General features: G+C 46.9%; 1 protein-coding gene across 1 annotated transcript in view; it reads left to right on the forward strand.

Annotated features, from left to right (window-relative positions):
* Positions 1-12641, forward strand: part of LOC138510670 (vomeronasal type-2 receptor 26-like) — a 318905-nt gene that overhangs the window by 133721 nt on the left and 172543 nt on the right. The window lies entirely within an intron of this gene.

Genomic DNA, 12641 nt, shown 5'->3' on the forward strand with positions numbered 1-12641 from the left:
TCTAAGTGTTTGGTCATAGGGAATAATATCAAAAGTCAAGGGGCAAGTAGTGCATCCACGATGATAACCTGCCCATAACTTTGGCAACAGATCTCTTTCCCTTCTCACTTATGGAAACCCCTGGATTCTAGCACCACTGGGAAATCTTTTTTCTAACAAGGCAGTACCTGAATTGTACAAAAAAGTTGAAACAGGGTCCCTGGAATGCTTCTCCTCACCCCTTGAACATGAAGGCGCAAATAGGCAAAAACACACAAATCCACTCGCTATTTGGACAGCCCCCAGGAAGGGCAGTGATGTCTACATATGCAGAGAGATGGGACTCTGGCGGTAGCAATGCTGGTAAAAACGGTACGGCTGCCACCGGAGTAATTTTTTTCTGGCGCCTGGCAATGGGGACTTACCGTAGCTTTACGGCCACAGCGGTCCTGGTAATTGGCCATTGCTGGGCGCTGGAATTATTATTCCCCATCCCCATTGAAGTCCCATTGGACTCAATGGGAATGTCGAGGACGGATGCACCAGCACCATTCATGAATGGTGCTGGTGCATCCTTCAAGGTCTGCGAGCAGGGTGCCGTAGCTTACCGTTACTTTTGTTACCAGACCAGCATACTTGTAATGAAGCCCCTTCTCTTAGACATTAATTCAAACCTTATCCAGGTAATGTCATTTTGGATAAAGGTGCTTCAACACTGGTCATGGAGCCAAATGCCTCGATGGATGTCGTTGAATAATGCCAAGAATGTGCTGATGTAGTTAGTGACACAATGACATAGCAACGTATGTAATATGTAAGGAACCTGGAAGGACCAAATACGACAAACCTATAAGAAACATAGCACGGTCTAGAGATGTAGAAATCATAGTATAAGTATAATGATGATCACATTAGGTGACACGCCGTAGGACGAGAGACGAAGGAAAGCATAACCAGGCTGCACAGAACAGGACGCCAGGGCTTGCAGCCAAGGTCAGAGACAAGCAACACATTCCAAACCTAAAACGACAAAGGGCCGTCTACAGAAAAACATAATAAATCCTCATAAATTGCAGACCAGAAAAGCTTGATTTCATGTTCCTCAACCACGTGATGCAGCTGAGCGAGACAATGGTTATTCACCTGCTGTGGTAAAATGAGCGGTTCTCAGCAACACAGCCATGAAGGAAAACATGGAAGCATTAACAACATTGCAACATTGTGGGCACTTTCACAGGCAAAAGTGGTACTGCTACAGATACATTGGGAACACATAGTCATTCTCACGTCCTTGAAGAGGTGCACAGAGCGCTGAGAACAGAGCTTGGTCCCAAGCCTGGGGAGACCAGTTCCAGCCAATCAGGGAACAGAAATCCAGGGGTGGATGGCACAGTACAAGGACCAATGATAATCCTGTGAACCTGCAACAATGTAATAGATAGTTTCTTGGGGAAGGGCCAGGCCAGATACCTGACATGTAAGGGCTAATAACAAGGCATCAATAGGGGCAATCTATAAGGGATACCACTTCGATCACTCAACTAAAAGGGGAAGGGCCTAGGTTGAGATGCAAGGGGACAACAACATGGCCCGACACAGGCTCAGGAGCGGTGATACTAGGAATTTTCGAATGTCCTGTGTGATCCCTGTCAGTTTTTGTAATAAGCAACAGTTCTAATTTGCCCTTGGCTGAGTCCTCCATTTGTTACTATGGGAGGGTTTTTGGTCCATGGGAACTGAATGGGTGCACTCATAGTAACCCCCAGACCTCCGGCATACCTAAGCCAACAAGGTTATGGATAAAGTAAAGCAATAAAGCAGCCCAGGAGGCAAAAGGTCAATTTCACTATGGTCAGGATGACCAGTGGTCAGAGCAACAGAGGTTAGGGGAGTCTGGTGACTCACATGATGTTGACTGCAGCACACATTTGATGCTACCGGGCATCAAAGGGAAAAGTGAGCAGACCATAAGCCCCACAGGTGCTTCATGCCTACCTACTAGATGCTTTAACCATGGGAAGCAATGATGTTCTGTTAAGGTTTTGGTACAGCAAGAAGATGATCTGGTCAGCAGTAGTTGTGCGAAATGGCCCTCCATCACTAAGCTGCATGCCACAAGCATGCAATCTGAGAATGTTTTAATTGCTGGTGCTATTTTCTGTAACCACAGAAGATGTTTTGCAGTGTTGTACCCTTAACTATTCATGCTTTGTAAAATTGAACAGTCACTTGTCTGCAAACACACCAGCAAAGACGATGGTGATCAGTTTTTACTCAGTATGTGTCAGATAATTAAAGGTGGATGGGTTGCTTCATGATGCTGGTGGTTGGGAAAAGGAAAGGTGTAGTTGTGAGTCTATAACCAGACGTTGTCTTACACAAACCAAAGCCTATTGCCCTAGCAATGTTTTGTGAATCCTTTTATTTTTACGTTGCCACATTGCTTGTCAAAGATTCTCATGTTTTCTCACAATGCACAGCTACCCCATAATGTTCATGAGTTCTCTCGCATGATACAGCCACCCACTAGCATTCTCATGTGTCATGATTCTTATCACCTCTGCCTCACAGAGCTTTTCCTGCACACTCAGGGGAGTGTCTCAGACCCCTACCCCCAATAGAGGCAGTGGTAGGAATAGAGGTAGGGAAAAGCACCTATCACTGTGTATCAGTACAGAGAGCAGGCAACAAACCTCTACAGTGGGCAGCTACTCTCCTTCATCCACACAGGACCGGTTTACTAATGTCAAATATATTTTATTGATGGTAAACTGATCAAACCATTCCACTTACCCTTTTTATATCAAAACATGCACCACATACAATATGCCAATATACAATACTTTAAATAGATGCCCCACGCCTCAATATTTGCTTCCATGTTTCTGACAAGATTCTCAATAATGAACAGATGAACAGTCAGGGAATGCTGCTACACTCCCCTTTACAGTGTGATTTGTGTTATTATGAGAAATAATTAGTTAAGAAACATTCCTGCTAATATTGTAACTACACATAACACATTTCATATGCAAAACATTATATACTTATCTTGCTACTTGTAACTGCTCACAGATTGTACCCTTCTCCTGTAACCGGGTGCTGCTACTTTGTTGTTACTATCTATGTTAATATCACCTGTAACGGTATACTGTATCACCCCTTCTGCAACCTGTAACCTCCTTTCTGTAACTTGTAACTTCCTCCTAAACATGCGCCCGCAAGCCTCTGGGCATGGTGCGCAATATAAATAAATAAATACAAATACAAATACAATGACTATGCAGTTTTCATTGTCATTGCCTCTATGTCTGTTTAAGACCAGACATCCATTACAGAAGCATGCAAGTCACTTCAAAAATAACTATCTACCTTAATAGTTCTCTCTAGATGGATCATCTTTCCCAATGTGATATTAAAAATTGGTAAAATAAACCCTTATACTCACTACTGTACTAAGAGTGTAGCAAGATGAGTCCTGGATGCCTTGAGCCTTGTGGGCTGCCCAATCGAAACAATCCAAAAAATATCAAATCCAGTTGAAAATTCACCTATCAAAATTACTGTGGTTTCTTTTATTAAAAAACTGCCATAATAGCAAGGAAATGACAATTGTATGTCAATAGGTGGTATGCTGATTGCCATTGGTTCCAGCGTGCTGTCAGGGTCCTTCCAGCCTCATCTGCCTCGTCAGCTCTGTCAGCTAAGCGAACAGCCCATTGCCTTTTGCCACTCCCTAAAGCGAATCTTTTATAGGATCAGAGCTTTGTTTTACTTAAGCCTTCTCCTCCCCTCCTAGCAGGTTTCAGACTCATTTCTTATCCAAGGCCCAAGCAGAGTGCCTTGAAGCAAGATTCCACCTTATCAGCTGAGCGAGTAGCAGTTTGTATCAAGATGCTGCCTCTCCCCTCCATCAGCCAGCAAGGTCAATGGCAAGTTGCCTAAACCTTTCATTGACATTCTCCCTGTTCCCCATTCTCTTCATATCCAGCCTTGCCCAGAAGCAATGTACTCTATTGTAGTTTCCTAAAATATAATTATTGTTTACAGGAACATGCCGAACAAAGGGGACAATTGGAATACATCCAAGACCAGTGGAATACAGAACAGAAGTATTTTTATTGTAATTTGCTTGTGTGTTCCAAAACAATAGATAAGTCTGGCGCACAGATCAAACATTAAAAATGGATGAGGAATGCTATTCATTACTGCTAATGTATGCTCCCTGAATAAATATATTGTAATGCAAATCACTATGTGCATGTCAGCATGCCTAACGTCTACATAGCTTGAGATATCGCTCAACCCTAGGGCTGACCAAAATACATGTCACAGGTTCTCCCACCAAGTGAAACCAGCTGTTACGCTTCTTGGGTTCTTCCAATTGCTACCCCTGAATGTTCTTTGGTTCTCCCAGAGAGAAAAGCATTACCTTTAAGTTCTCTGAGTTTCTCACAGGGCGCAGCCTCCAACTTACATTCTTTAGTTCCCACACTGGGAATACCCTCCCCTTTTGTTTTTGTGATCTTTCATAGGATGCATCCAACCAATAAATATCCTTGACTTGTTCACATAGTACAGCTGGCCACTAAAGTTCTCAAGCTCATTCACATGGCACAACATCCACTTCAGTTCTCAGGCTTTCCCATTGAGTATTTTTCTAAATGGATCCAGCTCTTCCACAGACTGCTGCTACTCTCCTAGTTGAAGTGTCTCCATGTGATGCTAATCCCTACTGCATGACTGCCTCATTCCATCCCCCTTTTACTGCACCCTACAGGAAGGGAGGTTGGATGGAGCTCTCCATGCCTCCACAAGTTGGCTGCTACCTCAACACAGTCTTGCTTGTCCGGCTAACAGACTGCTCACAATAAAAGCAGGTGACTGTATGCTTGCGATGTAGATCATGGGTTCATTCCCAAAGATCAGACACCTTTTGCAACAGGGGCCTGTCACTGGCTGCATATATCTGTGCCAATACTGATTGGGCAGGCTGTAGGGATGTTGGAACTTTGGTATGTCACACCTGACATCACACACTTGCGGCACAATGGCCCTAGGAAGTGCAGGGGCACTCTCTATCCTCAGCAATGCTGAAGGGGGCGGTGTTGGGTACCAGGTTCCTATCAGGCTCTGTGGCATCAAAGCTCTCATTCAGTGTGAATATTTTCTTCTGTTAGTGGTGAATGTGATTCCTAATGACCCTTATACCCATGGTGGGAAGCTTGCTTTCTCTTCAGCTGCTGCTTCCCACTGCCCTAAACCATACAGAAGATCTCAGGACCATACCACCAACAGTCTTTCCTGGTAAAGGGCAACATAGTCCTACTGCCAGGACCATTTGTGCTGTGTAAGGGGTAGTAGAAACAACTCCCTCGTCTTCCTGACACCTTTGCCACAGCAGCAGCAGTAAGATGTTTCTCCTCCACCACCTCTTTAAGACATCTTGTTCTTCTCGATCCTCCTCCTCACCCTCAGGAAGATCCACCGCTTACTGCAATACCTCCACTAGTCTTAATACTAAGCCTACGCTTGATGGACCAACCCCTTATCTGTAGCAGTACAGTTTCTGTGTCCACCCCTCCTTCCACATGAGTTACATGCCACATATTTGGGCATCCAATAGAGGCCCTTCCTCCACTTCCTCCATAGGTTGATCACAATAGGCTCTTTCACCCCGCCCCGTCATACAAGTTGTAGACACCACCAAAGTGCTGCCTCCTTCTCCTGAGCCCGCTCTCAATGCTCCAGCCTTCTATTCTAAATGAAAGGATCAGTAATAATTCATGGTACGGCTTATAAAATGTCAGCAACATACAGCACAAAATACCCCTCCCTCCATCTGTCATGGGAGAATGCTCCAGCTCCAGCAAGTAGTAACATATCTTTGCCTCATCCTATTCCCCTTCACACATTTTACTTTTCTTTTTCCAACCTTGCAGGGCAGGGTTTTGTGGAGTGTGGAAATCTGTAGCCACAACGTTTTGTGTCTTTTGGACTATGTGATTTTTGGAAGGAAAGGCTACTGTCAACAATGAAGAACACGGATTTGGTCGAGTTTCGAGTTTGATAGCTGTGAGATGAATCCTTCCAGGTTCATGTCTTTCAGCCACTGTTGCACACGCTGTTGTTTGGTTTTCGGCACAATGAGGATGAATGTTGTCTTATTGTTCAGTTTGAGGTAGGCTTTTGACATCCATGTTTGGTTGGTTTCCAAGTATTCACACAGGTGAGCAACGTCCTGTGGGCTACTGACCTTAAGGTACAGCTGAGTGTCATTAGCGTTCTTATATATGAATATGTTGGTGTCATTTTGCAGAGTTCCCAATAGTTCTATGTACACATTGAAGACAACTGGGAAGAGGATGGATGTTTGGGGGATTCCACATGGTCAAAACAAGACTGACAGGAATTCATAATCATGAAGGCAAAAGTTTAAACAATGCAGGCACAAATGTACCATTGAACTACAGGATGTAGTTGGAGTAACCTTTCACCTCTTCTACTGGTGGTATAGATGCGCCTCCATATAGACTGTTACATTATGATACCTATATAACAGGAAAGTTCATCCGTATATCAAAATATATACTCTGCGATTAGTGTTTTCAACTGATAATTTGGTGATTAGATCAGCAGGCTCATTAGTAAAAGCAGGTAAAAGGGGTGCACATGATTTTAAAGGTCTTTTTCTCTTGAGACCAGTTTTCTCTTTTTTATATATTCAGGGGGTTACCTTCCTCTTGATACCCCCATTTTTTCTCTGCACCCCTCTCTCCCATAGCCTCTCTCCTAGCCATTCCCTTACTGTGGCTACTATCTATCGGCCACCTGGTCAAATTTCCTCCTTCCTCTCTGAGTGGGCTGACCTCTCCTCCTCACTGCTGTCCTCAGCCACTCAACTCCTTTTTCTTGGAGACTTCAATATCCACCTTGATGCCTCCTGTCCTTCCTCTGGACTCTTTCGCGACCTCTGTGACTCTCTCTCACTCTCTATTCTCCCGTCTGGACCGACCCATTCTGCAGGGCACACTCTTGATGCTCTGATCTCTTCTGACCTTCCCTTCTCTGTCCCTCTCTCCACTCCTCTCTCCTGGAGTGATCACTTTCTCCTATCCTCCCACCTCACCTTCCCTACTCCACAGGCAAAGCCACCCTCATCACTGCCACCCACCTTCACGGTCATCCGACCCATGAAGCGCGTGTCAGTTGAGGCTTTCGCTTCCACCTTCTCGCCCACCCCTCCCCCTTCGGCTGACTCCCACCCTGACACAGCCCTCTCCACTCTCCACTCTGCTATATCTGATACCCTTGATATCCTTGCCCCTGTCATGAGAATCCGCCTGAAGCCCAAAGCTAAATGTAACTCCTGGTACGACTCGGATCTCGTCACCCTTAAACGCAAGTGCAGGGTGGCAGAGAGGAAATGGCGTGCTTCATGTTCATCCTCTGAAAAACTGGCCTGCCGCCTGCTCCAAAGGCAATACCGGCTCTCCGATCTCACTAAGAAGAGAGCCCTTATCCAAGCCCGCATCTCTGCGGCATCTAACAATTCGGCCGAACTCTTTAAAATCTGCAAGGAGCTGGCCAACCCTGCTGCAGTCTCCACCTCTCCTGTCCCCTCCCAGGCCCTCTGCACGGCACTGGCCTCTCACTTCATTTCAAAAACTCAGGACATCCTGTCCTCACTCTCCTCCTCTCACCTCCCCTTCTCTATTCCCTGCTTTCCCTCTGGCCCTTCTGCTGCCACTCCTCCTCCCTCTGTCTCTGCCGTTCCCCTTTTTTCTGCTGAGGTTTCGAGACAAGTCTGATCTATGAAAGTCTCGTCAAAACAGGTCCACCCCTGTTCCTCCAAAACTATCAAGGACCACATCGACTCCCTGGTGCCTGCCCTGGCTGACTTCTGCAATCACTCCTTCACCTCTGGAGTCTTCCCATCCCCCCTCAAGCACTCCCTTGTGCACACCCTTCTTAAGAAACCCTCTTCCGACCCCTCCTGCCCAGCTAACTATCGCCCAATCTCTATCACTCCCTTCCTGGGCAAGCTCCTGGAGAAACTGGCCATCTCCCAGCTTAATCTCCATCCTGAATCTGTTGGTAGTCTTCATGACCATCAGTCTGGCTTCAGAGCTGCCAGAGCACGGAAACTGCTCTTCTGAACATCCGCGAGGACCTGCTCTCAAACCTTGACTCTAACACCCCTTGTGTTCTCATTTTGCTCGACCTCTCTTCTGCCTTTGACACTGTTAATCACACCATCCTGCTCAACCGTCTCCGTGATAACCTGGGTATCACTGGTCAGGCTCTGGCGTGGCTGACCTCCTTCCTCTCCAATCGACCCTCCCAAGTCCAACTGGGTTCCTTCCTCTCTGACATCTTTTTCTCTACCTGTGGTGTCCCCCAGGGATCTTATCTCTCCCCCTGGCTGTTCAACCAGTACCTGGCACTTTTGCTCACCGCATCTCCACTCTCTGTCCCAACTTCCAGTGCTATGCGGATGATACCCAGCTCATTTTCAGGCTACCCTCGGCCTCCTCTTCCCTGACGCTCTCTGTCCCAACTTCCAGTGCTATGCGGATGATACCCAGCTCATTTTCAGGCTACCCTCAGCCTCCTCTTCCCCTTCCCTCATCTCTGACTGTCTTTCTGCTATCCAGGAATGGTGTGCCACCAACGATCTCTGCCTTAATGCCAGTAAGACTGAGATTCTACTTATCGGCACACCCACTCCCTCCTTCCCTGCAGCTCTCTGGCCATCCTCCCTTCGCCCTCTTCCTGCTCCTACCTGCAAGGCAAAAAACATTGTGGTAATCTTCGACTCCACACTCTCTTTCTCTCCTCACATATCTGACGTCTCTAAGAAGTCACACTACCAGCTACACCTCCTCAGAGGTATCCTTCCTTTCCTCTCCTTCCCCCAGAAGCTCACTGTTTCCGGATCCCTGGTTCTCTCGAAGCTGGACTACTGTAACAGCCTCTATCTAAATCTTCCTGCCTCTACTCTCCGCCCTTTGCAACTCATCCAGAACAGGACTGCGAGACTTATCCTTGGCCTCAAGCCCAGGCACTGTATCTCTCCAGCCCTGAAATCCCTCTTCTGGTTCCTGGTGGCTGCAAGAATCAAGTTCAAGACCCTCTGCAAGGTCCACCACGCTTTCTGGGACCGGGCTTCGCAAAACATTCAACACCTTCTTCCTAATACCTTATATCTCGATCCCTATGCTCCACTGCTTCCAACTCTCTGAGGGTCAGATACTTCTCCAGGCAGAGAGCAGGGGTAGATCCCTTTCCTCTGCTGTTGCCTCTCACTCGGCAGCCTCCCTGGTCCTCTCAAACTTGAGTCGAACCACCTGAGGTTCCAGAAGCAGCTCAAGGCTTTACTTTTCCCCTCTGTGTTCTCTCAAGGTTGCAAAGCCCTCCACAAATTTGGAGCAATATTCAGTAAGTCTTAGAAATGCCCGAAGCATATCTGTGTTCTCTCCCTCTCCCTCTCTCCCTTGCTAACCTACCTCTCTGTTGGGCTGACTGTTTGCTTATTACCCTCAGAGTCTGGCGGTGTACCAGGCTCCTCTTTAACCAGTCTTCCCCACACTGCCCCTGGGCCTTTCATGCACTAGGGGCTATAACTGTAACCTCTACTGTCCCCTGCCTCCTTGCACTTACCCAGAGCCGCGCTGGCCCAGATGCACTTACTCAGAGCAACGCTGTCTTGATTGCCATTTCCCCTTCCAGCCCCCTTGCACTTCTCCATTTCCTTCCCATGCACTTTGCATTACCATACTTGCACGGCATGAATGATACAGAGCCTAGTAAGATTGTTTGTCTTGTCCTCCGTCTGTGTCCTCCCTTGTCTACAGGCACATTATAAATGACTTATATCATTATCATATCACCTCTGCACAACCTATCACCTTCTACCCATAATTTATTCAGCACCTGGTCAAACTGTACACTCATTCCTGGTGAAGTCTTATTCCACCTTTCTTCCACCAACTGAGGTATCTTAATCATCTCAGCATTGGCAACGCACTCCTCCTGCTGCTTCGTCAACTCAACCTTTTGTCACTTGCGCAATGTTTGCCTCTCACTCACACAGATAATGGGCCTCATTACGACCCTGGCGGTAAGGGGTTTTACGCCAGCGTTAGCTGCGCCGACCCCTTACCGCCAATTACGAGGTCCCCTAGCGCCATGGTGCTTTTAACACCTGCTTTTAGCAGGTGTTAAAATCCATGGTGCTAAGGGACCATGGAGTTAATTACGCCACCGTAATTTACGGTGGCGTAATTAACGCCTTCCCCACTCCCATTATGCCCTATGGGGCAAAAATGGGAATGGGGAAGGGTAAATGGGGATTGGGGACTTACCGCCCCGCCAAGGTCGGAATGGGGCGGTAAGTCCGCCAATCACCAAGGCGTAAACGTAGTTTACGCCATGGTGGTAAAGTCACGGCCCAGGCGGTAACTTACCGCCTGGGTCGTAATGAGGCCCAATATGTCTGCACTCTCTATAGTAAGCCTAGGAAAGCAGTCCGCTACACAGTGCTTAAACAAGGTGTATACACCACTGAGAAATTGTACTCCTGTAAGGCTGAAGCCCAACAGTGTATTCTCATTGATACACACATATTCCTTACCCACTGGCCTGATCTGTCTTTATCAGAAACGGCACATCCCACAACAAAATCTTTAAATGGTTCACTGCCCAATTACACACGAAAGCCCCACGCTCGATAGTCGAATATTTCTTCTAAGCTTCCTGCAATGTGCTCGAAGAAAAGCAATCACTACTTCGTAGCCATCTTATCCTAACTCCAAAGAACTCGCATCTGTTGTCAACACTGTCTTATGACAAGGATCAATCATGCTCAAAGTTGGAGCCCCTGCTATTTTCTTTTTAATCTGCGCTAAAACACTGTCATGCGTTTTGGTTCAATCAAAGGGTATTTTCTTCCTTAGAAACTCTCCTAAAGGACTACTCAAGGTTGCAAAGCCCTCCACAAATTTGGAGCAATATTCAGTGAGTCTTAGAAATGCCCGAAGCATATCTGTGTCATGAAGGACTGGTGCCTGCAACACAGCATCAAACAAATTTGTTTTCAGCCTAATGCCTTGGGTATTTATAACATTCCATAAGTATGACACTTCCTGGATCTTAAATCTACCATTTTCTTTCTTCACCATAACTGTAAAGACCGGAGTGGGGTATCTGTACTTCTGCCCTCTATATGTTAGGTTAAAGGCAAAGACCACCCAATCCAAGGGTCTCAATCTGGCAGCAATCGACAAGCAGCCAGGCGTAAGCTTTCAGGAGGTGATGCAGGCTGGTTCTTAAGCACAGTGAATCCCCACTTCGACTCCCCACTGAACAAATTGGTAAGTGAGAGGTCCCCAGATATCTACATCTATATCTCATTCACTCTGGCTGAGCCAGGCTGAGCCAGGCTGAGTCAGCCAATCACGCAGAAGGGCATTCATGCAGGTAGGCAGCCAATCAGGTTCATAGGCAAGGCATTCAGACCATTCACTCCACCCAGACACCCATAACAGAGAATGTGGAATGGGGAAAGTATCCAGCCATTAAGCACACTACACAGCATTCATGTCAGTTTCAGTCAGGGATGTCCCATTTATTGTGCCCCACACCCAGAAACCAGACACCCACAAAAGAGTATGTGAGTTGACTTCCAACTCCATTCACACAGCTCCCAACCCTAGGGTGCATCCGCAACACACAGCTTCTGAGAAGGCTCCATTCAATCTGACAGGAGCCAGCCCCAGACACATATATGGTATTTCAACCTAACAACCAGTCAGGGGGAAAGGGAACAGAGACCTAGATGGTGTTTCTGCCCAACAGCCACCCAGGAGGAAGAGACAGAGTCAGGGTTTCCCAGGTCTTTGGGAAACAAGGTAAAATGCAATAGAAACCAAGAGGTCGCAGGGGCCACCTTGCCTTCCTGCAGGAATCCATTGATTCCTATGACAGGGCGTGGGTGTCCCGAAATGGAGGACAATCAGAGCCACTGCCAAGTCAGCAAGTAGCTGCCACCAGCCCATAGACTTCTCTATGGGCAACACACAGGTGCCCAAAACAACACACGTAGGGGTACAGTGGTGTAGCCCCACCCATGTTTGCCATAAGGTTATACATTGTGTGTTGTTCACCAAAAGATAATATGAAGAGCTGCACTGCCAGAGTTCCAGGCTTCTCCACCTCTCTCATACTCCAACAACCCTATTTGTGCACATTTTGGCTAGATGATTGCTAGGGAGAATTCTCCTCTATGGCTAATTTCCCTCACCTAGTGAGTCCCCCAGCAGCTTTGCTGGACTTCTGGAGTTGTTTTCCACTTGGTATGAGTAAGAGCTTTTCCCCCACTCTTACCAGTGTTTTGCTATGTGTTTCTATCTGTTTTTGTGATTGTGGACTCTGAAGTACACCACTTCAGTAGCCCCCTTCTTTTTGTGTGTCACACAGCACCTTCCATGCCGTGGGTTGTCTTTGAGACTTCCCTCGACTCCATTTCTGTGGCGACTACTGTCCCCCAGAAAAGGGTAAAGTTAGCAGTCAATCTAACACAGATCAAGTAAACCCCATCTTCCATGGAGTACTGAAAAGGGTTAATTTGTATCCCTTTTCATCTGTACCTCCATTTTTTT

Source organism: Ambystoma mexicanum, chromosome 6p (assembly GCF_040938575.1).
Source record: "Ambystoma mexicanum isolate Mex_15411 chromosome 6p, UKY_AmexF1_1, whole genome shotgun sequence".
In the NCBI taxonomy this organism is placed as follows: Eukaryota; Metazoa; Chordata; class Amphibia; order Caudata; family Ambystomatidae; genus Ambystoma; species Ambystoma mexicanum.